The following is a 22058-nucleotide window of genomic DNA, read 5'->3' on the forward strand; positions in this document are numbered from 1 at the left end:
TGATTAGAGAGAAAAAATTCAGCCAGGACAGAGCCTGATCAGTGATACCCAGGTTGTCACGTCGATGATTTAGCAGGCTGATATGGTTGACCGTGTCAAAAGCCGAAGAGACGTCAAGTAGGATGAGGACAGAGAGAATGTTAGAGTCAAGGTTGGAGAGCAGGTCTTCCCGGATGTTCAGGAGAGCAGTTTCCGTACATCTCTCAGCTCTGAAGCCAGATTGGTGGTCATGGAGAGAGCCAACAGAGTCAGAATGAAGGTAAAGATGAGATATGGCAAGCTTTTCCAGGAGTTTACCCAGAAAGGGAGTGATGGAAAGGTAGACAGGTACTTGCCTGCATACATTATCGCAGGTAGGCCTGGTCTGATTAATTGGAATATATCATTTATTTGGTGGTCCCCTACCTGGACACTGATCAACCCGCGTATTGGTTCAAAGAAGAGGTATCCTATCAGCACATTTCGCACGCACCGTACTTTTGCAAGTGTTTGCACTTTTGCACTATTTTGCACTCTTGCACTACTGGCACTTTTACATATATTGCACCTTTGTGAATTTTGCACACCCTGCTTTTTAACATGTCTATCTAAACACAAGGCCAGAGACCCCCCACAGGCCATAAACAAAATTAAGAAGAGTAAACCATGCCAGACTGGCCCAAATTTGAAGGGGGCTCAAACCTCCCACCAAACCTCCCTGAATGACTATTCAAAGCAAATGGCAGGAAAAATTGCGGAGAGAATCATGGAAACTGAAAGGGCAATTGAATATGCATTCTCACAACCAGCCACATTGGTGGGTACATCAATACTTCCACCCTGTCTAATTAGGAGTCCTGCTACTGCATTAGGCTGCACTAATTGAAGCAAACTTGTGGGGGCAGCGGCACAACACCTCCCTACCAGGTCCGTGATGGATTCCGTCACGGGTGGACACTGTGTATTAGGGGGGGGCACTGAGTGCAGTGAACTGTCCCATTTATCACTTGAACAGGTCGATAATTCTACGAACTCAGCATTCAGTGATTTTAGAAACCTGGATGAGGTGTTAGATAAGAAACTAGCACCTGTCCTCACTGGTATCGCATCTCTCAAAGACACCCTTAGCATCTGCTTTACTATTTTGGAAATCCAACAAGCAGTCTTTAAAAACTGCACCGCCACTACAGGTCCTAGGGCCTTGAGCCCAGCAAACTTGACTCATTTGGTTCCCCAGAATGAGGTACAGTGGAATATGCAAAACGCCACCTCAGTAGTCCCCATGCACACTCAACACACCTTGTTAAGAAGTAGTATGACCGGTGCATTTAATGCTAAAGGCCCCAAGATATCCCTCCCGCCTGATACCTCTGCACAGAGTAATGGTACGACATTATGTCCTAACACAACTCTAATTGACCTCCCACCTGAAGCTGCACCCCTGGAGCATTACCACAATCATGGAAAAGCGCAATTATATACCCCACATTTAAAAAGGGTGACTCTGAAAACCCTTTAGCTTACAAGCCCATTTCCCTGCTGGACACCTTCTTCAAGGTTTTTGGATGTGTAATCCTGCAACACCTTGAGAATTGGATTAGTCATAGCCACATTTTTTCAGAAACTCAATATGGGTTTCGTCCTGGACTGGGTACCCGAGACCAAGCACTTCATTAATACCAGGTTGGGGCATCCTCTATTTTTGTAAAGGGTGAAACTAACTATTTAGCCTTCATGCACCTGAGCGCAGCCATTGATAGAGTGGATAGGGCCTTGTTATGGCAGGAGCCTGGGTCCATGGGCTGAATTGATAAAACTACTGCAAATTATTCATGAGGACACTAGAGGTTGCGTCCGATTTCGGGAGCAGGGGCAATGTGCAAACTACTTTGAGATAGCCTTGGGAGTACGTCAGGGATGTGATGTAGCTTCAGTGTTGTTTGCATTCTATATTGATGTGCTATATTCCATTTTAATGTTGTTCCACTACTCGATGAAACAGCTGCTTCTGCTCCATTCTTCTTTTTGTCTGGCATCCATCTATTCTGCAGCACTCTTGCCGTGCTCCTACAAAACCCGAAAGGTAAGTTCCATTCTTTTCGGCAGAAGATTAGCAGTGCATGTTTCCCTACATGCTACTTTTTTTTAAAAAAGTGCAACTTTGACAAAACTTGCAGCGTGCATGCTGCGGACCACCATAGACAGCACAATTAAGGTGAATGGGGTCTTCTCATCTTCCCTACCTTGAAATGTAGCAGGTATGCAATGGCACAACTTTAGCAGATTTATTTTATTTCAAAATCTTCTTTGTTGTCTGGGTCCTCGGCCTCTCCAAGATGCCGGCCTGCACATAGGGCCTGGAGCCTCCTCCTGCCTTGGACTTGTCCCCCACTGATTGGCTGCCTGAGCATTTTTAAACCAATTACCTGGACCAGGAGGCAGGAGCCGGCCCAGCCAATCGAAGACCCACATCTGGGCCCTGGAGGAGTCCTAAATTCTTCCTCTACCTGATACAACAGCTAATCCTGCGCCGTTCTTCTATACATCCGGCATCCATCTAGCCTGCTGCACTCTTGCTGTGCTCCTACAACACCTGAAAGGTGAGACCCATTCATTGGGCAGAAGATTTGCCATGCGCGTTTCCCTGCATACTTTTTTTTTTTAAAGTGCAACCTTGAAAAAACTTGTGGCGTGCGTGCCTCAGACCACCGCAGACAGCACAATTAAGGTGAAGGGGTCTTCTCATCTCCCCTACCTTGAAATGCAGGAGGGATGCAACAGCTCAACCTTATCTGATTTATTTTATTTCAGAAACTTCTTTGTTGTCTGGGTCCTCGGCCACTCCATGATGGTAGCCCGCACATAGGGCCTGGAGCCTCCTCCTGCCTTGCCTTGTCCCCCGCTGATTGGCTGCCTGAGCATTTTTAAACCAATTGCCTGGACCGGGAGACAGAAGCCGGTCCAGCCAATCGAAGCCCCATATCTGGGCCATGGAGTAGTCCTACATTCTGCTCCATTCTTCAGTTTGTCCAGCATCCATGTTGCCTGCAGCACTCTTGCTGTGCTCCTACAACACCTGAAAGGTAAGACCCATTCATTTGGGTAGAAGATTTGCTGCGCATGTTTCGCTGCATGCTACTTGCGATGTGCGTGCCGCGGAACACCGTAGACAGCACAATTAAGGTGAAGGGGTCTTCTCATCTCACCTACCTTGAAATGCAGTAGAAATGCAACGGCACAACTTTATCTGATTTATTTCATTCCAAAAACATCTTTGTTGTCTTGGTACTCGGCCTCTCCACGATGGCGGCCCGCACATAGGGCCTGGAGCCTCCTCCTGCCTTGGCCTTGTCACACACTGATTGGCTGCCTAAGCAGTTTTAAACCAATTGCCTGGACCGGGAGGCGGGTTCTGGCCCAGTCAATCTAAGGCCCTGCCTGCTCCCTGTCCACTGCCTGGCCAGGTCTGGGAGGCCCTCCTGCACCCCTGACTATCGGCATGGAGCTGTGATTCTGGACTTCTCTGGTGTATCTGAACCTAACATGATGCCTCACTCTCCATGGGTTAGTTACCCCTACTCACTATTGCCTACTACTCCTCTGACTGTCACACCCTCAATATGTCTTGCCTGGACTCTCTCTCTCTCTCTACCTACAGCAGAGCCCTCTGGTTGTAACTGTGTTGTCACCTAGTTCCTAATATGTAACCTAGCATGCCCTGGGCTGTAACTGTATTGTCACCTAGTTGCACATTTTTAAACTAGCATGCTCTGGGCTGTAACTGTGTTGTCACTGAGTTGCTCATTTTTAACCCAGCGTGCCCTGTGGCTGTAAATGTGTTGTCACCTAGTTGATAATTTTTAACCTAGCATGCCCTGTGGCTGTAACTGTGATGTCACTTAGATGCAAAATGTTATCCTAGTGTGCCCTGTGGTTGTAACTGTGTTGTCACGTAGTTGCTCATTTTTAACCCAGCGTGCCCTGGGCTGGAACTGTATTGTCACCTAGTTGCTAAATTGTAACCTGGCGTGCCCTGGGCTGTAACTGTGTTGTCACCTAGTTGCTTATTTTTAACCTAGCATGCCCTGAGGCTGTAACTGTGTTGTCACCTAGTTGCTAATTTGTAACCTAGCATGCCATTGGGCTGTAACTGTGTTGTCACTTAGTTGCTAATGTTTAACCTAGCGTGCCCTGTGGCTGTAACTGTATTCACCCAACTGCAAATTTCTGTTTGTTGTCTGGCCCAGTGACTGCATTCTGCTACCCTGTCCTGCTGTTCGTTCTCATCCACCTCTTTGCCCCGCCCTCCTCCCTCTCATCTTCCTACTCCTCATCTCCTATGGCGCTCTCTGTTTCACCTATCTTCTCCAATTGTTTCTCCATTGACTATCCTACCCTTCTCACTAAGTCTGGCAGGAAGAAGTTCAAAAAGGATAGCTTGGGCTCTAACCCTGGTCTCCCAATCGCTGACACTTACACCAGCGCTTTCTCCAGACAGACCCTCACTGACATCCTCTTTGTCGTTCCTTCGCCAGACCTATGACTCTCCATATGGTCTCTGTGCTCTCTCATTTCTCTTCCTCTCCCATTAATGGTGGCACCCGGTGGGAAACCCTCCTGACCTCCTTCAACTCTTCTAAAGTCATCATTAATGTTTACCGGAATGGCACTGTCTTGTTCCAAAGCCCCCAGGCAAACCCCCTCCTCTTTGACAGATGCTTCCCATGCCTCATCAACTTCCTTCCTTCCCCTACTGTGCCTTATCTCACCTCTTCGGCTTCCTTGCCTCCTGCTGCTGCCTCCTTGGCTACTTTGCTCTCTCCTCCCTCCTCCTCTGCCCCCCTCAGGCTTTTTCTACACCTCGGCAGGGCATTCCTCTGATCTGTATGCCACCACGGAAGTCTTTCAAGGTTGGCAACCTTCTCCAAATTGCCACTCTCAATTCTCGCTCTGCTGTCAAACACTCCTCTGACATCTGCTGTCAGTTGTCAGAACTCGACTTCGATGTCCTTGGTCTCACCGAGACATGGTTCACAGCCAGCTCTGTCACGAGTTTTGACACACTCCTCCCTGACGGCTACAAGATCCTCTCCATGTCCAGATCCAACCATCCTGGGGAGGGTTAGCCTTGATTGTCCCAGAGTGGATTTCTGCCTCTGTGATTACTGTGCAGGCAAACTCCTCCTTCAAATGCCTTGTCTGCATGATTTCTCTCTCTACTGGCCACTCTCTCACCATTGCCACTATCTATTGTCCACCTGGTCAGACTACCTTTTTCCTCTCAGAGTGGACCGACCTCTCCTCCTCCCTCCTTGCTTTGGCCACTGAACTCCTCCTCCTTGGTGACCTCAATATCAATCTGGATACTTCCTGTCCCTCCTCAGGACACTTTCGCGACCTCTGCAACTCACTCTTTCTATTCTTCCCTCTGGCCAGACTACTCTGCAGGGACACTATGGATGTTCTTACCTCCCCTTCACTAACCCTCTCTCCACCCCTCTCTCCTGGAGAGATCACTTCCTCCTCTCCTCCCATCTTTCCCTCTCTACCCCACAGGCCAAGCCAGTTCCAGAACTGCCTCATACATTCTCAGTCATCCGGCCCATGAAACGTGTGTCAGTTGAGGCTTTTGCTGCCACTTTTTCTCCCCCTCCTCCACCTCTGGCTGACTCTCACCCTGACACTGCCCTTTACTAGCTCCACTCTGCTATCTCTGATACTCTCAATGTTCTTGCCCCTGTCATGAGGATTCGCTTGAAGCACAAAACCAAGTGCAGCTCTTGTTATGACTCTGACCTTGTCACCCTGAAACGCAATTGTAGGGTTGCCAAGAGCAAATGGCGGGCATCTTGTGCATCCTCTGACAAACTGGCCTGCCACCTGCTACAAAGACAAAACCAGCTCTCTGTCTTCAGTAAGAAGTGAGCCCACATCGAAGCCCACATCTCCACAGAATCTAACAACTCAACCAAACTCTTTAAAATCTGTAAGGAGTTGCCCAATCCTGCTGCAGTCTCCACTTCTCCTGTCCCCTGCCAGGCCCTCTGCATGGCCCTGGCCTCTCATTTCATCTCTAAAACCCAGGACATCCTTTCCACCCTCTAGTCATCTCCTCCTCTTCCCCCTTCCCTCTCTGCTGCTTCTGGCCCCCTTTCAGCCACCTCTCCTCCCTCTTTCTCTTTCTTTCATCTGTTCTCCCCCTACAAGATTTCCTAACAAGTCCGATATATGAAAGTCTCATCAAAACAGGTTCTTCCCGGTTCATCCAAAACCATCAAAGACCATACTGATACATGCGCCCCTGCCCTGGCTGATGTCTGCAATCATTCCTTCGCCACTAGAGCCTTCCTTTCCCCTCTGAAGCACTCCCTTGTGCACCCTCTTCTCAAGAAACCCACAGCCGACCCCTCCCTCCTAGCTAACTACCGCCCGATCTCTATCACTCCATTCCTGGGCAAACGCATGGAAAATCTGGCCATCCCCCAGTTTAACCTCCACACTGATTCTGTTCGCTGTCTCCATGACCATCAGTCTGGTTTCAGAGCTGCCAGAAGCATAGAAACTGCTCTCTTGAACATCCGTGAAGACCTGATCTCCAACTTTGATTCTAATATCCCCTCTGTTCTCAGCCTATTTAATCTCTCTTCTGCATTTGACATGGTCAACCATGCCATCCTGCTCAACCGCCTCCGTGATAACCTAGGTATCACTGATCAGGCCCTGGCCTGGCTGACCTTTTTCCTGTATGACCGACCCTCCCAGGTCCAACTTGGGACCTTCCTTTCCTCTATATCACTCTCCTCTTGCAGTGTTCCCCGGGGGTCTAACTTCTCTCTGTTGCTCTTCAACCAATACCTGGCACCTCTCGCCCACCACATTGCTACACTTTGTTCCAACTTTCAGTACTATGCGAATGACACGCAGCTGGTTTTCAGGCTCCTCATTGTTATATCTGCCCTACGTGCCGCAGCGCGGTGACGTAGGGCAGCTTAATAAAAGCCCTGCCCCCTCGAGTGGGAGGCAGTTCCGGGCAAAGCGAAACCAGCGTGTGTGTGTGTTCTTCAGCGCTCCTGCCTAGGCCGCGCTCCAGGCCACGCGGCCTCCTGGACCGGAGCCAGCCCCTTCGTGCTGGGCCTCCGGGGAACACAATGGCGACGAGGTGAGCGAGCATCCACGCGCTCCACCACGACCTCGCACGCGGAGGCCACATGGACGCTCCGTGTGAATTTTTGGACACCCGGTGGGGGCCCCCCACGATCACGTGACCCCCAACCCCCAAAAAAAAAAAAAAAAAAATTTTTTTTCTTTTCATTCCCCTCCCACACCTCATCCTCAGGGGGTGAAAAAAAATGTTTCTGCTCTTCTCGTGTCATCCCGGTCATCACCTGCACAACGTCTCCTGCATGGCACACAGGCCACGAAGCGCCAATCCATCGGAGTACAAGTGCCGGTAGGACACTGCCCCAACACAGGGCGCGCATGAACCCAGAAGGCAGAGAATCGGTGATCAAGCGCACGCAACACCATGGCGACTGGGTCATCGACCCCTGGACCCTCCACACCGTCCAGGATGGCGGCAAACCTGTCTATGGCGTCACCACCGCCTCGCATGCAGGGGAGTTCGTCGACGTTGATCCAACCATTCGACCCATTCACAGACCCATCGTCCAGTGGGCCCAGATGGCAGCTATGGCTACAGAAGTTTGAGATGGCCATGGAATGTAAGGACGTCACGTCATCCAGAAAAATGAAAGCTCATCTACTCCTCAGTGTGGGCGACGAGGTGCTGCGCATTTTTAACTCCTTGGATGTGGATGACGGCCAAGATGCATACCGGAGTGCGAAGGACGCTCTAACAGCATATTTTCTCCCGCAACTAAATCCAGACTATGAAACCTTTATCTTTTGCACAACCATCCAGGCCACCGATGAGACTCTCGACGCCTACCACACGAGGCTGAGGAAGCTGGCCATGTCGTGTGAGTTTACGAACACTGAAAGGGAGATCAGGAGGCAAATCATAAATGGAATTCACTCGGAGAAGCTGAGGCGTCTCGTGCTCAGTGAAAAGGGCATCCCTCTACAACGCATCCTGGAACTGGGTCGACAGAGGAAGCTTGCCCACTCCAGGGCCGCCAACATGGAAGTGACCCTACAAAAACTCCAGCCGTCATTTTCCACAGCGATGGTTGCTCAAATCTCGGACAGACAATCAACGAGGAGCGAAAGTGGCAGCGGCTACACCCAGAACAGGTGGCAGCCTCGAGCACCAGGACCAACCGAATGTGGATGGTGTGGCGGTCAAAGGCACGGAAGGCGAAACTGCCCGGCGCAAGGCACCACGTGCGGAGCATGCGGCAGGAAGGATCACTACGCGAAAGTGTGCAGATCAGTGAACACGCCACTACAGCCTCCACAAGGATCCCAGGAAAAAGGGTCATCGAAAAAAAAGAAACAAGCCAGCGCGAGGAGGGTAGCGGTAGTCAACTCCTCGACAGAAGAAGAAGGGGATGACCTCTCAGCCCTACGACAAACAGCAGGCACGGAGAACGAAGGAAAGGGCCGAAAGGTGTACTTAGTATCGACACTAAACCAAGGGCCAGCACCGTCGAAAAGAACCGCCAGGCGACGAAAATGCATGGTCAACATACAAGGCCAGGACATACAAATGACCATTGACACGGGGGCCTCGGTAAACGTCATGCCAACCACCGTTTTCCAAACCCTCGCACCACGACCCGAGCTAAAATCCACAGACACTCGGCTATTTGCCTACGGCAGTCGTAAACCTCTACCAGTCATCGGGAGGTTCCGCACCACTCTTGAGCATGGCGAACAGAAGTTATGGTCGAAGATCTATGTTGTCAAGGCGGGAATTGAAAGCCTGCTGAGCGGAGATGCGGCTGAAGACCTGGGCGTGGTCAAATTCATATGCCACGTTGACGACACATCCGAGGTCGAGAACTTCCTCAGGCAACACCCCAAGCTACAGAGGGGGATAGGCTGTCTCAAAGGAAAGACCATCAAACTACATATTGATCAATCAGTGCAACCACGCGCGGTAAGACACCGAAGGACACCCTTCCACATGAGGGAACAAGTTGAGAAGGAGTTAAGGTCACTCGAAGCCGCTGGTATTATTGAAGAAGTCACGGGACCAACACCGTGGGTTTCCCCGATGGTGGTCACCCGGAAGCCCAAACAGCCAGGAAAAGTTCGGATCTGCATTGACATGCGCCTGCCCAATGCAGCCATCAAAAGAGAGCGACACATAACGCCTACAATTGATGAAATCATCACTGACCCCACTGGATCGTGTGTGTTCTCGAAGGTAGACCTAAAGGCGGGGTACCACCAGCTGAAGCTACACAGAGAGTCGCGCTATATCACCACGTTCTCAACCCACCTAGGTCTGAGGAGGTACAAGCGCCTGAGTTTCGGCATATCGTCGGCCGCGGAGGTTTTTCAACAGACCATCCAGGAGGTCATCAGAGGCATACCAGGGGTATTAAACGTGAGCGATGACATCCTAATACATACACCGGACACCAAGGAACACATCATGAGACTCAAGACACTACTGGGCAAGCTGGAAAGCGCCGGACTCACAATCCATCGAGAGAAGTGCGAATTCCTAAAACCGGAAATAACTTTTTTTGGATACAGGTTCGACCGCACCGGCATATCACCTGATCCCCAGAAAGTGGCGGACATACAAGCTGCCAGCCCCCCCACGATTCCCACCGAGGTGCGCAGTTTCCTGGGAATGGCCACCTACTGTGGGAGATTCATTCGGAACTTAGCAACCCTATCCGAACCGCTGCGGGAACTAACAAAGGCCAGCACCAAGTGGGACTGGGGGCCCGAATGCCAGGAAGCATTTGAGAGCATAAAAGACTCCCTGTCGACTGATACCAAGATGGCCTACTACGACACGGACCTCCCGACTGAACTATTTGTGGATGCCAGCCCAGTCGGACTTGGAGCAATCCTGATGCAGATCACGAAAGAGGGCACCAAAAGGTCGATTGCATATGCATCCAGGGCGCTCACAGCAACGGAACAAAGGTACTCCCATATAGAAAAGGAGGCAATCGCCGTTCTATGGGGGTGTCGACACTTCCACATGTACCTATATGGGTGTAAGTTCACGGCGATCACCGACCACAAGCCCCTACTACCAATCTTCATTGGGTCATCGGCACACCCACCAGCCAGAATCACCAAGTGGTTACTACACCTCCGGCAATATGATTTCGAACTTGTCTACCAACCGGGCAGTGGCAACCCCGCGGACTTCCTGTCGAGACACCCACGACCAGCCACCCAGCAGGAAGTGCTAGTCGCCGAAGAAACGGAGGAGCACATTTGTCAAGTAGTCCACACCATGAGGCCCAAAGCGATAAACATTGAGGACATTGCAACAGAAACCCAGAATGACCCCTGTTGCGATCTGGTAAAAGATGCCATCATGTCAGGCAACTGGAAAGACTTCATGTCGCACACACGCAACAGAACCGAGGGGGCCAAGGAGTTCCTAGCAGGCATGTTCACGGTTCGACAAGACCTCTCAATCACTGAGGGAGGGCTCCTGCTAAGGGGTGACCGCATCATCATACCCCCGAGGCTGCAAGACAGGATAGTTGCTCTAGCGCATGAAGGACACCAAGGGCTTGCAAGAACAAAGGCACGGGTCAGACACAGGGTATGGTTCCCTCACATCGACGATCGTGTTGAGGACCTAGTGAACACATGTCTACCCTGCCAAATAACGAGTGGACCACCAGACCCAGAACCGATCCTATCGGCCGAGCGTGGCCGGGCACGATGGGAAGCGATCAGCATTGACTTTTGAAAAATCAGAGAGGGTCTACATCTACTGGTGGCAATCGATGATCACTCACGCTATCCAGAGGTCGAGATACTGGAGTCCACCGCCGCGGAAGTGGTCATCCCGGTAATAGAAAAGATGTTTGCCACCCATGGTCTGCCCACGACCATTAAGAGTGACAATGGACCCCCATTCACAGGGGAGGAATTCAGGTCATACCTACAGGAACTGGGCATTAAATATCACCACATCATGCCAAGGTGGCCACAAGCGAATGGGGACGTCGAGCGATTCATGAGGACCATCAACAAGGTACTCCGAGTATCAAAGGCAAACGCCAGCCCGTGGAGGGTCGACCTATTCCGGTTCCTAAGGAACTATCGGGTCACCCTCCACAGTACCACGGGCATACCACCTGCTGACCTTATGTTCGGAACTATCATCAACTCGTCGATTCCCCATCATCCAAGCAGAACCCCTGACGACGTCGACCATGCACGCGTGGAAACGAGGAGAACACGTGCCAATGCTCACATGAGCGCCAAGAGAAGAGCAAGGCCCTCAAACCACAGAGTGGGCGACCAAGTCATCATGTTGCGAAATCCCACGAAATCCAAGTTAGACACCAGGTATGAGGAACTGCCATGGACTATCAGCAACCGGCGTGGGACCATGATAACTGTCACACGGGGAGGTCGGGAAGTAACAAGGAACGCCTCCTGGTTCAAGCCCGTGCCCCAGCACCTCTGGACGGACTGCGAGGGGCCTCACGACGACAACGAGCAACAAAGCAGCGACGTGCCGGCGCAAGACCCCGAGGAGGAATCCACAGCAGTGAGGACACATGCAGCGAAGGTGAGCAGACTTACGAACCGAGCGGGGACAGCCCCCAAGCGAAGCGGTACAGTCTGAGAAAGACCACGAGACCGCCTACGAGGCTGAATGACTATGTATGCTAAGCCAACAGCAGTGGCAGGAGTTTATAGTTGAGCATGTTGCTTATGTTTGTTTTGTTAGGTTATTTCGAAATAAAGGAGGAATGTTATATCCGCCCTACGTCCCGCAGCGCGGTGACATAGGGCAGCTTAATAAAAGCCCCGCCCCCTCGAGTGGGAGGCAGTTCCGGGCAAAGCGAAACCAGCGTGTGTGTGTGTTCTTCAGCGCTCCTGCCTAGGCCGCGCTCCAGGCCACGCGGCCTCCTGGACCGGAGCCAGCCCCTTCGTGCTGGGCCTCCGGGGAACACAACACTCATCTCTCTCTATCATCTCTGACTGTCTGTCTGCAATCCAGGAGTGGTGTGCCACCAACAACCTCTGCCTCAATGCCAGTAAGACAGAGACCCTTCTCATTGGCACTCCTGAACCTTCCTTTCCTCCTTTCCTGTCATTCTCTGGCCGGCCTCCCTTGGCCCTTGTCCTGCTCCCACCTGCGAGGCTAAGAAACTCTGAATCATCTTCGACTCCATGCTTTCCTTTTTTCCACATATCTCTGACGTCTCTAAGAAGTCAAACTACCAACTGAAATGGGGGTATTCTTCCTTTCTTCTCCTTCCCACAGAAGTTCACTATCTCTAGAGCTCTGGTTCTCTCTAGGCTGGACTATTACAACAGCCTCTTTCTAAATCTGCCTGCCACTACTCTCTGCCCATTGCAGCCTATCCAGAACAGGACTGCAAGACTTGTCCTTGGCCTCAAGCACTGGGATTGTATATCTCCAGCCCTGAAATCTCTTAATTGGCACTCAATGGCTGCAACGATTAAGTTCAAGACCCTCTGCATTGTCCACAATGCCTTCTGTGGCCTGGGTCCTCAATACCTTCAACTCTCCCTCCGGAAATACCTTCCTACTCGAGCTGTTTGCTCCTCTACCTCTAACTCCCTCAGGTTCAGTCGCTTCTCCAAGCAACAAGTTGGGTTAGATCTCTTGCTTCAGCTGAGGCCTACATCTGGAACAGTCTCCCTGCCTCCTTGAAACTCAAAGAGAACCATTTTTAGTTCCAGAAGCACCTCAATAACTTCCTCTTTGTTTCTGCCTTCTCTCTTCCTTTCCCCTGCTGATCTCTGTCTGTTTCTACACTGTAATCCTGGCTACCATCTGTATCCAGGCCCAGATCCCTATCTGCCTAGCTGCATGCCTGCACTGCCCCCTGGCAACCCTTGCACTTGGGTAAATATCTGCAACCCTACAGTCCCCGTACCTGCACTTATCAGACACCCAGTGTCTGCGCTTAACTACTGCACTTGCCACCTGCTGGCCGCACTACCTGTTTTTGCTATGTCCTCACGTGTTCACCACTTCCCACTCCTCCCCTGCCCCTTGCACTTTCCCCCTCCCCTCTCCATTGCACTTGCACGTTCTCACTGTCACTGGGCCTAGTAATATTGTTGTTTTTCCTCCCTTGTACCCTTCCCTTGCCTTGTCGTGCCCTGAAACACTTGTTTTGGGTGTAATATAAATAACAATCATATCATATACAGGGCTTTGGTGGACTCGCAGGCAGACTATCCTAGGGTGGGTACTAAACCCCATCCCGTACTCACATATGCAGATGCCCTGTTTTAATTGCCCTCACCCTGAAAGCCCTGCAGACACTAATCGATGTCTATACCTCCTTTAAGTCTGACTTGAAGTTAACAGTGAACGCCAACAAATTGGCAGTAATGGCTTGCTCCCGAGATCGCAAAAACGAAAATGCACAATATGTTATGCAATAGCACTATTATTCCACGTGTGTCCAAATTCGACTACCTAGGCATTTGTTTCAGTGAAAACTGGGAGGGGCTGTCCCACATTCAGAAATAGAGCACGAAAATGAAACAGTCACTTGGTGGCATTTCACGATTCATGAACATGTGCCAGGGCCAGCCATTTAACCTCATCTTTGAAGTCTACAGAGCACAAGCTAAAGCCGCAGCCAACTATGGCGCGGCACTCTGGGTCAATGGAAAAATAGCAAGCATAGAGGTAACTGAGAATAATTTGTTAAAGAAATGTTTGGGCTTCCCATGCTCTGCTCCGAATTGGGCCTCAATCATAAAACCGGTGATTGGCAAATGGCACCACTTCTATACTGGTTATCTATATGGTCAGAAATGAGAGCCATCATAGTATTATTAAAGGCCTACTAGTGGGGTCCTATTGACACACAATTCTATGGTTAGCAGCTCTTCATCTTTTTGGTTTGGTGAACAGACCCTTGGGATACCCTTTTGGCACCCATGGGTGGGGTTACAACCCTGTACCCCCTAGTGTATGTTTTTGGCACCTGTGTATGACCCGCAGAGCAAGGTATGGGCTGGTGGCAGCTCTGTGCTTATTTTGACAGGTGCTCTGAGTATCCTCCATTTTGGGATATCCAGGCCCTGCCACAGGAATAAGTGGATTCATGATAGGAGACAAGATGGCCCCTGTGGCCTCTTGGTTTCTATTACCTGTTACCTTGTTTTCCCAATGTCCTAGGAAGCCCTGACTCTGTCCCTTCCCCTGTCTGGCTTTTGGGTGGAAGAACCATATATGGTATTGTGGAGAAGTCCAGGACAGACTGGCTGGAGACTTCCCAGTGACTGAATGTTGTGGGTACACCCTTGGGGTGGGACTTGCGTGAATGGAGTGTGTGACCAATATTCACTTCATGTTATGGGTGTTTGGTATCTATATGTGGGACACAAAGAATGAGACAGGCCTGCCTGAAACTGGTATGAATGCATTTTGGTGTGCTGAAAGGTTGGGTGCTTGCTTCGATCCACATTCCTTGTTGTGAGATTCTGGATGGAAGAGAATGGCCTGCATGTACTGTGAGCCTGATTGGCTGCCTGCCTGCTGAATGCCCTTCTGAATGATTGGCTGCCTGAGCCTGGCTCAGCAGTGTGAATGAGAGACAGAACAGTATTGTCATCAAGGTTTACCACGCGCCTCATCTTCACAGGACGTCCATGCTCCCTCGACAACAGTCTTCCCATTTCTTCATAGGAATCTTGACGACCCATGGCTCCTGCTTTAAAGGTAGCCCACTCAAGAAGGACCTGTCAAAGAACCATTGAAGAACTCTGCTAAACCAGGTGCATTGGGGTAGTAGAACATTTTAGAAGAAAACAAGACTATATTAAACATATATGGACTGGGCTTTTTGGTACCCTCTAGTTACAGGTTGCACAGATGGGGGTGGATCCTCACATAGAACTGTGTCTTTGGTAGGGACAAATTATTCTGCCATTTGTTTAACCCAACTTGCTTCCTTTCTATGTCTATTGTTGATTCACTTTACTAATTGATTTGTATGCCATTGCAAACTGTCAGCAGTTAGTGCATTTTAAATGTCAAGAGTGAACTGTGGTACCACATAGACATTGTATATATTTACCATATTAGAATTGCCAGAGTACAAAGTGTGTTATTGATTGTGTATAGATTCTTAACCTTATTTATATAAAGAACTGTGTTATCACATAACACAGTGTGTGGACATTCATTTGTGGGGTCTTGGGGACTACACTGTACTTAAGAACCAGCTCACATCACCTCCTGAGAGCTTAAGCCTTGATTGCTCGACCTTCGTTACCATATAGAGAATCTTGGCTCGGGTGCTCTGTGCTTCTACTCGGCCATTTAGAGGGCAGGAGTACAAACCCCCCCCCCCTTCAGTGGTTGAAATGTTCTGCACATTAACTTTGAATAATTGCTAAACATCTGGGCTTTCTGTTGCCTCATACAGGAAACACTCTCTAATTACACAGTTAGATGAAATCCAACCTTACATGCTGCACAGCAATAAATCTGCAGACTGTTGGTCACTGACTAGAGCCTGATTTAATCTTCTGTGGCTCAGAGGCAACTCAAAGAATTGGCCGGGCCATGAACAATCGTCGGGTTGCCCGGGATGCGGTGCTGGAAAAGAAGATCTGTTGCACTTTGTGTTATTTTGCCCATTTTACCACGACATTAGAAAGAAGACAATTTTCCCTTTGTTCAGAGAAGCCAATTTTAACCAATGTCGACCTGCTTTGATCGTTTTATTATGTGCTAAATCAATTGCTGTGGCATGGGGGTGTTTGGCATGTTTGAGAAAATCGTGGAACAAAAGCAAGCACTTATTGAATGACCAATCTTAACTTGCATGTTTTTTATCACTGCCGCTATGTATGTAATGTGATTATTCTGATTTTTATACTTTTATGGAATTAATGTACTGTTATAATATTTCTGTTGTGGTTTTTGGATTTTATCCAAATAAACTTTGATTGATTATATTAACCTAGAAGAGAAAGACATTTGGGATTAGAAGCACCACAGAAGGAAGTCAAGGAAAGCTACTTGAAGAGAAGTGTATACACCACGTAATAAGAGTGATCTGACACAGTGTGTCGAGTGAAATAAAAGAAGACCAACAGGATGTATTAAAGAGTTCCCAAGGAGGTAGAAACCTCTACGTTTATTAAAAGCTCTAGTGATGTACAAAAAGAGGAAGAAGGTGATAAGCATAGGTGGGAAACATTAAAGATAAGAATTCTATACTTTGGAGCCTAAGATATAATGACAGTTGGAGAGAGTTAAAGGAACTCGTACACCAGGCCTGCCAGTCTTATTTCAAGAGATCACCCTAAAGAGGCCCTTTGAGGAAGAGAAACATTTGTGTTTGCAAGAACAGTAATACAGGAAGATACCCTGAGAATAAGCCACAAGACAAAAAGGCAAAGGGGCGCCACATAACCAGAGACATTCATCTGGACTGTTATTAGTGGTAGGGATAGATAGAGATAGGTTTGGACAGAGGACATTTCCTTTATTAACTTCCTGATGACAGACAAGCACCTTTAGTTTAGTTAGTGAGGCAGGGAACTACCCCATAGCGATAGGGAGATATAGGTCAATTTGTCTTTATCATTTAAATGAAATAAGTGAACATGTCCACCTTGGGTCCATATTCTTCTTCTAACCCACTGCAAGACACTGTGGTGAATAAGTACTACAGGGCATAAAAACACATAGTGATTGAGACTATAGGCTCAGGGAGCCATGCCATAAAATAACAAATTGCTAAATATCCACAAAAAGCACTAGGGTTGGCGTTTCCCCTATTGTTTCTTTTAACACACATATGGAAATGATCAATTTGAGTTACACAATGTGACTTTTATTCGAAGGAGGAATAATTATTGCTGAGTGGACACCATGCAGAGGAAGATTAAACATATAAAAATTGTCCTTTACCAAAATGTTTTTGGGGGATCTTAGATCATGCAGCAGGTTTTGTAGGTTTTCGAGGTTCACCATGTAGGGTAAATTCTCCATCGTGTTGCATGCATACACATAAAACTAGCAACTGTGCACAAGCCAGAGTAAAGGGAGAATATCTATAGTGGTGACTAACAAAGGGGCAGTCAGGGCAGCTCTATGACCAAAGGATTCTGATCAGTTTATACTGCTGGGGACTCACAGGCTGCTGAGGGATGCACTCTATTCACACTGACCTACTGGAGCTGTGTATTGGAATCGCACATCACTGCTGCAGCTGTGTACTGGGCACACACAGCATAGTTGCAGCTATTTACTGGGCTTACACAGCACTAATTCAGCAGTCTGCTGACTTCACACTACATAAAATGCGTACTGTGCTCGCTACATATTTGAAGCTGTGCACACATTACTGCAGCTTTATGTACTGTACTCATACAGCATCGACTTCTGGGTCTGCTGGTGCTGTGTACACTGTGCTCACGATTGTATTAATTGCACTTCCTGATCAAACTGCTGGAGCTGTGAATTTTGGGAGAACGCTGTATACTGTAGTGTATACTGTAGTCACCACACTGCCTGCTACTGCTGATTCGTTATATAGTACACACCATTCATATCCAGGATCTTATTCTGTGTACTAGGGGACGAATTCTTACTGCACCACTTACTTCCTGTACACCTACACATTCCCTTGGAGGATTCATTTCCACACCAAACAAACATTCTGCAAAATACACTTCAAATGTGTGCAACAAAAAACCTTCTGTCAAAAGATAAAACATTTAGCAACAATTCTCATAGAGAAGGAATGTGACCTAGCAGTTTCGGGCTGGACTGCCCCTTTTGGGCGTGGGACCAATCCTGATTTTTATATGGTCTTTCCCCTTCCTGTAATGGCTTGGCAGGCAAAAAAAGATTGTCTGGATGGTTGCTCAGAGCAATTACTAGACGTTTATGATTCATTCCAAACCATCCTGCCATCATGTTTTGGTTTTTCTGTGTCACCCCGAGTGGGATGTGTATGCCCAGATGTGGGTCCCATGCCTACTGGGCCTAGAGACCCAAGCTACTCTTCACTGAAGATGCCCTGTGTTTTTTTAGGCCTTTGTTCAAAGAATCATTCTCTAGCATTTCGGTGCTGAACTGCACTTGGGGACTTGAAGAAACCGATAGGCAAATGGATATTATTCCTAATGATTGTAGACCCTCTCAATTGGTGTCCATACCATAGAAAATGTACCCTATGGTCCAAAGTGGGCCTGAATAGGCAGGGCTACAAACTTGGCCCATGATGGAAAGTAAGAAATAAAGACACAGACTAAAAGGTGTAGGGAAATATACTTTATTTAATTTCTATGTAGTCTTTGTGTTTACTTTACATAAATGCACTTGCCTCGACCGTACCATCCAGTTCACAATGGTTCTGGATGGAAGAACGGAAGAGTAAGAAAAAAGGACAGAGCACTCCTGCCCAAGAGTGGGCTTGGCAGAGGAGAGAGAACATTCTGAGTGGGGACCTTTTTTCAAGGAAACCGTTAGAAAAACAAGAGGAATTAGGTAAATTGAACACCTCAGCTCTCTGAAGCGCTGTGGTCTTGAGCATTCCACAAGGGCCTTAGCCTTATTGAAGCCAGCCCGCATATGCAGAGTGTCAGAGCATCTTCCACAACCCGGTCTGCACGCTTGAGCAGTTAAGGCACCTCTAGGGCCATGAGATCTGAGGGATGCCCCAAAAGCCAAACCGTCTAGTCTAATACAAAAGGCCATGGACTGCATGCATGTTGTGGTCCAGGGTATTTGTATTTTGTATTTATTACATTTTTATATAGCGCTTTACGCCAAAGCACTTTACAAGTGGAACAAGCAAAATACAACAAGCATTACATAACAATTGAATCATAACCAGAAAACAGTATGAGGAACAATTTACATTAGTGAAGTGGTTAAGCATGAGTGGAGCAGGACCATTGTGAGAGAGGGAGTAGGAGGTGTGGATAATGGAAGAGACCGAAGTGAGAGAGGAAACAAAAAGGTGTTACGGAGGTGAGTGGAAGAGATAGGATTTTAGAGAAGTGCAGAACACAGAGTAGGAAGGAATAGAGCGGATGGGGAGAGGGAGGCGGTTCCAGTGGAAAGGAGCGAGTAGTTGGAAAGAGCGGAAGCGGGAAGGGGCACAGGGTGGAGGAGGAGAGAGAGTAGGAAAAGATCAGCAGAGCGGAGTGAGCGAGAAGGAATATAGAAAGTGAGGAGGGAGGATAGGTAAGGAGGGGTAAGACCATAGAGGGATTTGAAGATGATACAGAGGAAATTAAATTTGATCTGGAAGTGAAAGGAGAGCCAACCTAGTGAGGTAAGAGAAGAGGAGATGGAGGTCCAGGGTATCATAAAGAGCTACCCAGTCTGGGTGATATGCATTGGTTGGGCCAAACTCGACCATGCCCCCTGTCAGCCCTCCCCCCCGAATTCAGCAAGGGTGGTCCCAGAAGAAAAGTCCTTCTGGGCCGCGTATGCCAGGTGTAGCCAGGGAGGTGAAGAGGAGGTTGAGGCGGCACCCTAAGCCCGACCCCACCACCTTGCATCGGTGGTGAAGGAAAGCCCTGTGCTGGTCCATCCTCATAGCCAGGTGAAGAGAAGTCCCTGTCTGTATGGGCCCAGGTGAAGGCAGGTGGAGGTTAGGCATGCTGGCTGGTGCTCCAGGAAAATAGGAGGGCTGGCTCCCTGTTACCAAACAGGCACATTGAAGAGATGGGGTGGGCTGGGGTAGAGGTGCAGAACCGTGGTGGTTAATGATGGTGGTGTGTAACTTAATGAATATGTAGGAGGTCCATAAAACACAGCTGGTTGAGGTGTAAGTTTAGCTGAAAATATAGAATGAAGATTTTGGAAAATTCCTAATTTGCAGATTATAATTTAGGTTTCTTGGAAACAAGAATACTTGAAGCAAACAGGTAGATGGTATAAACTACAATATTAAACATGTAATCTAAATACTGTAAAGTGACCTAAAGAAGTTAGTAGAATGGTTACGGTGAGAAAACACTGTCAGTTATCTTTTTTTTTATTTTATTTTTTTATTTTTATATTTATTGTAATGTAGTTTAGATTATAAACTTTACACAAAACCTATAGAATTACAAATTGATACTACATAATCCAAATATACATACAAAACATCTTAACATAAAAATAAAACATCTAAAATTCATCTTCATATAATCAAATATACAACACACAATTATCTATACAATATTAGAATTAAATTACTTGATCGGTAACCTAAAGTATTATGCCCAAACTAACTTCAACTCTCAGCCAGATGGTATATAAGGACGTCAGCAGGCGCATGCTATTAGAATTAATACAATGGTGCCAAAAAAGGTTGTCTTTGATATACTTATTATTATGGACATAACTGTCCAAAAGGGGATTAAATGTACTAGCCATTTCAGGCCATTCAGTCAGAAGGTGCTTTTCCGTTTCCAGCTGATCTTGAACTTTGCATAGGCGGCATATTCGCAGTGCAACAGCAGTCGTATCTTTTCTTCCCGTGATCATCATCGTGGGTAGTTGCTCCAATCTAAGTAATAAGATAAACAGTCTAAGTCTAACTGATGGGCAGATGTTCAAATATCTCTGCAGTTTCTTAAACTCGTACAGTCTGTATTGCACAAATTGATAACTTCTCAAGCTCCTCAGATGTTCAAAGTTCTCAATCCAATCCCAGAGCTCTATTCGTTTGCACAGAGCCCTTTGAGCTTCTTCTGAATAACCCCCATCCCTGGATTGCCAACCTATTTCATGGAACAATTTAGCCATCTGATCGATAGTTGTGCAAACCGAATTCTCCCTAGCCATTTCCTGATGGACAGCTGTCAACAATCCATTACTAGTCTCGAGTCATTTTTAAGTATAGTGAGGCCCGCTTCTTCAGTACAAATGCCTTTAGAGAGATCAAGCCCAATTCTAGTCTAATAATGGCCATTGGGATACAGGGAGGTAGGCCAAGAATGCAGCAACAAAATCTACCTTCGATCACCTGCAGCCACCTTAGATCAATCTCCAATAGGGCTTCCAGCCCGTATATTATGGCCAGAGAAAAAGCTTGTATATAAAGCTGGCGAGTGCCCCACAGTGTGAAACCACACTGTTTAACAGTAAACCTATAGAACAGGGCAGTCAGTTGTGCCGCTCTAATAGTGCGCGCTTGTTTACAGGCCACATAGTCACCAGTGACTTCAAAATCAATACCCAGATATCGATATTGGGGAACATAGGAGATATTCACCAGGCCTACCGTAAATAGTACACAGGATACTTTCTCATTTGTGTATCTCATAACATTTGTTTTCTCTAAGTTAATGCTAAGGCCATTCACCTCTGCATACTCCCACAGTGCAGCCGCTAATCTACGTATCCCACTAATAGTATAGTTGAAGATCACCAGATCGTTGGCGCACACTAGTACGGGACTGGTGGCTTTACCAATTTTAAGGGGGCAGTTGCTTACGGCAGATATTGCTTCGGGATGTCATACACATAGAGATTATAGATTAGAGGTGCTGTGCCGCAGCCTTGTTTTACTCCCCTGTTTTGAGTTATTTTGATGTAAGAGTCTTAGGTAATATAGTAAACCTTCCGGACAGTATTGCTGCGTGCTTTCCTGCAAAAGCTTGGACCCATCCTCTATACAGTCAATTGACAGCTCGTTAAAATTAAGGAGGTTGCTGTAATCTGCCACCCCCAGAGCTTCAATAGCGAGGGGAATGTTTTTGTCTGACCAGGAAATCCTGGTACCCGCTTTATTAGTTTTTACCATACCTATATTATTATGCAAGGACTGCTCTCTGGGAATACTGATCTTGTATTTCAAGGCAGCGTGGTCACTCCATTCATTGGGGATCACTATCATATCCACCACCTATTGTTGGATCCTAGGGCATGCAAATACATAATCCAACATGCTATACGAATTCCCATTTGAGCATGTATGGTGCCCAGGATGATCACTAGTTGT

This window comes from Ambystoma mexicanum, chromosome 9 (genome assembly GCF_040938575.1).
Source record: "Ambystoma mexicanum isolate Mex_15411 chromosome 9, UKY_AmexF1_1, whole genome shotgun sequence".
Taxonomy (NCBI): Eukaryota; Metazoa; Chordata; class Amphibia; order Caudata; family Ambystomatidae; genus Ambystoma; species Ambystoma mexicanum.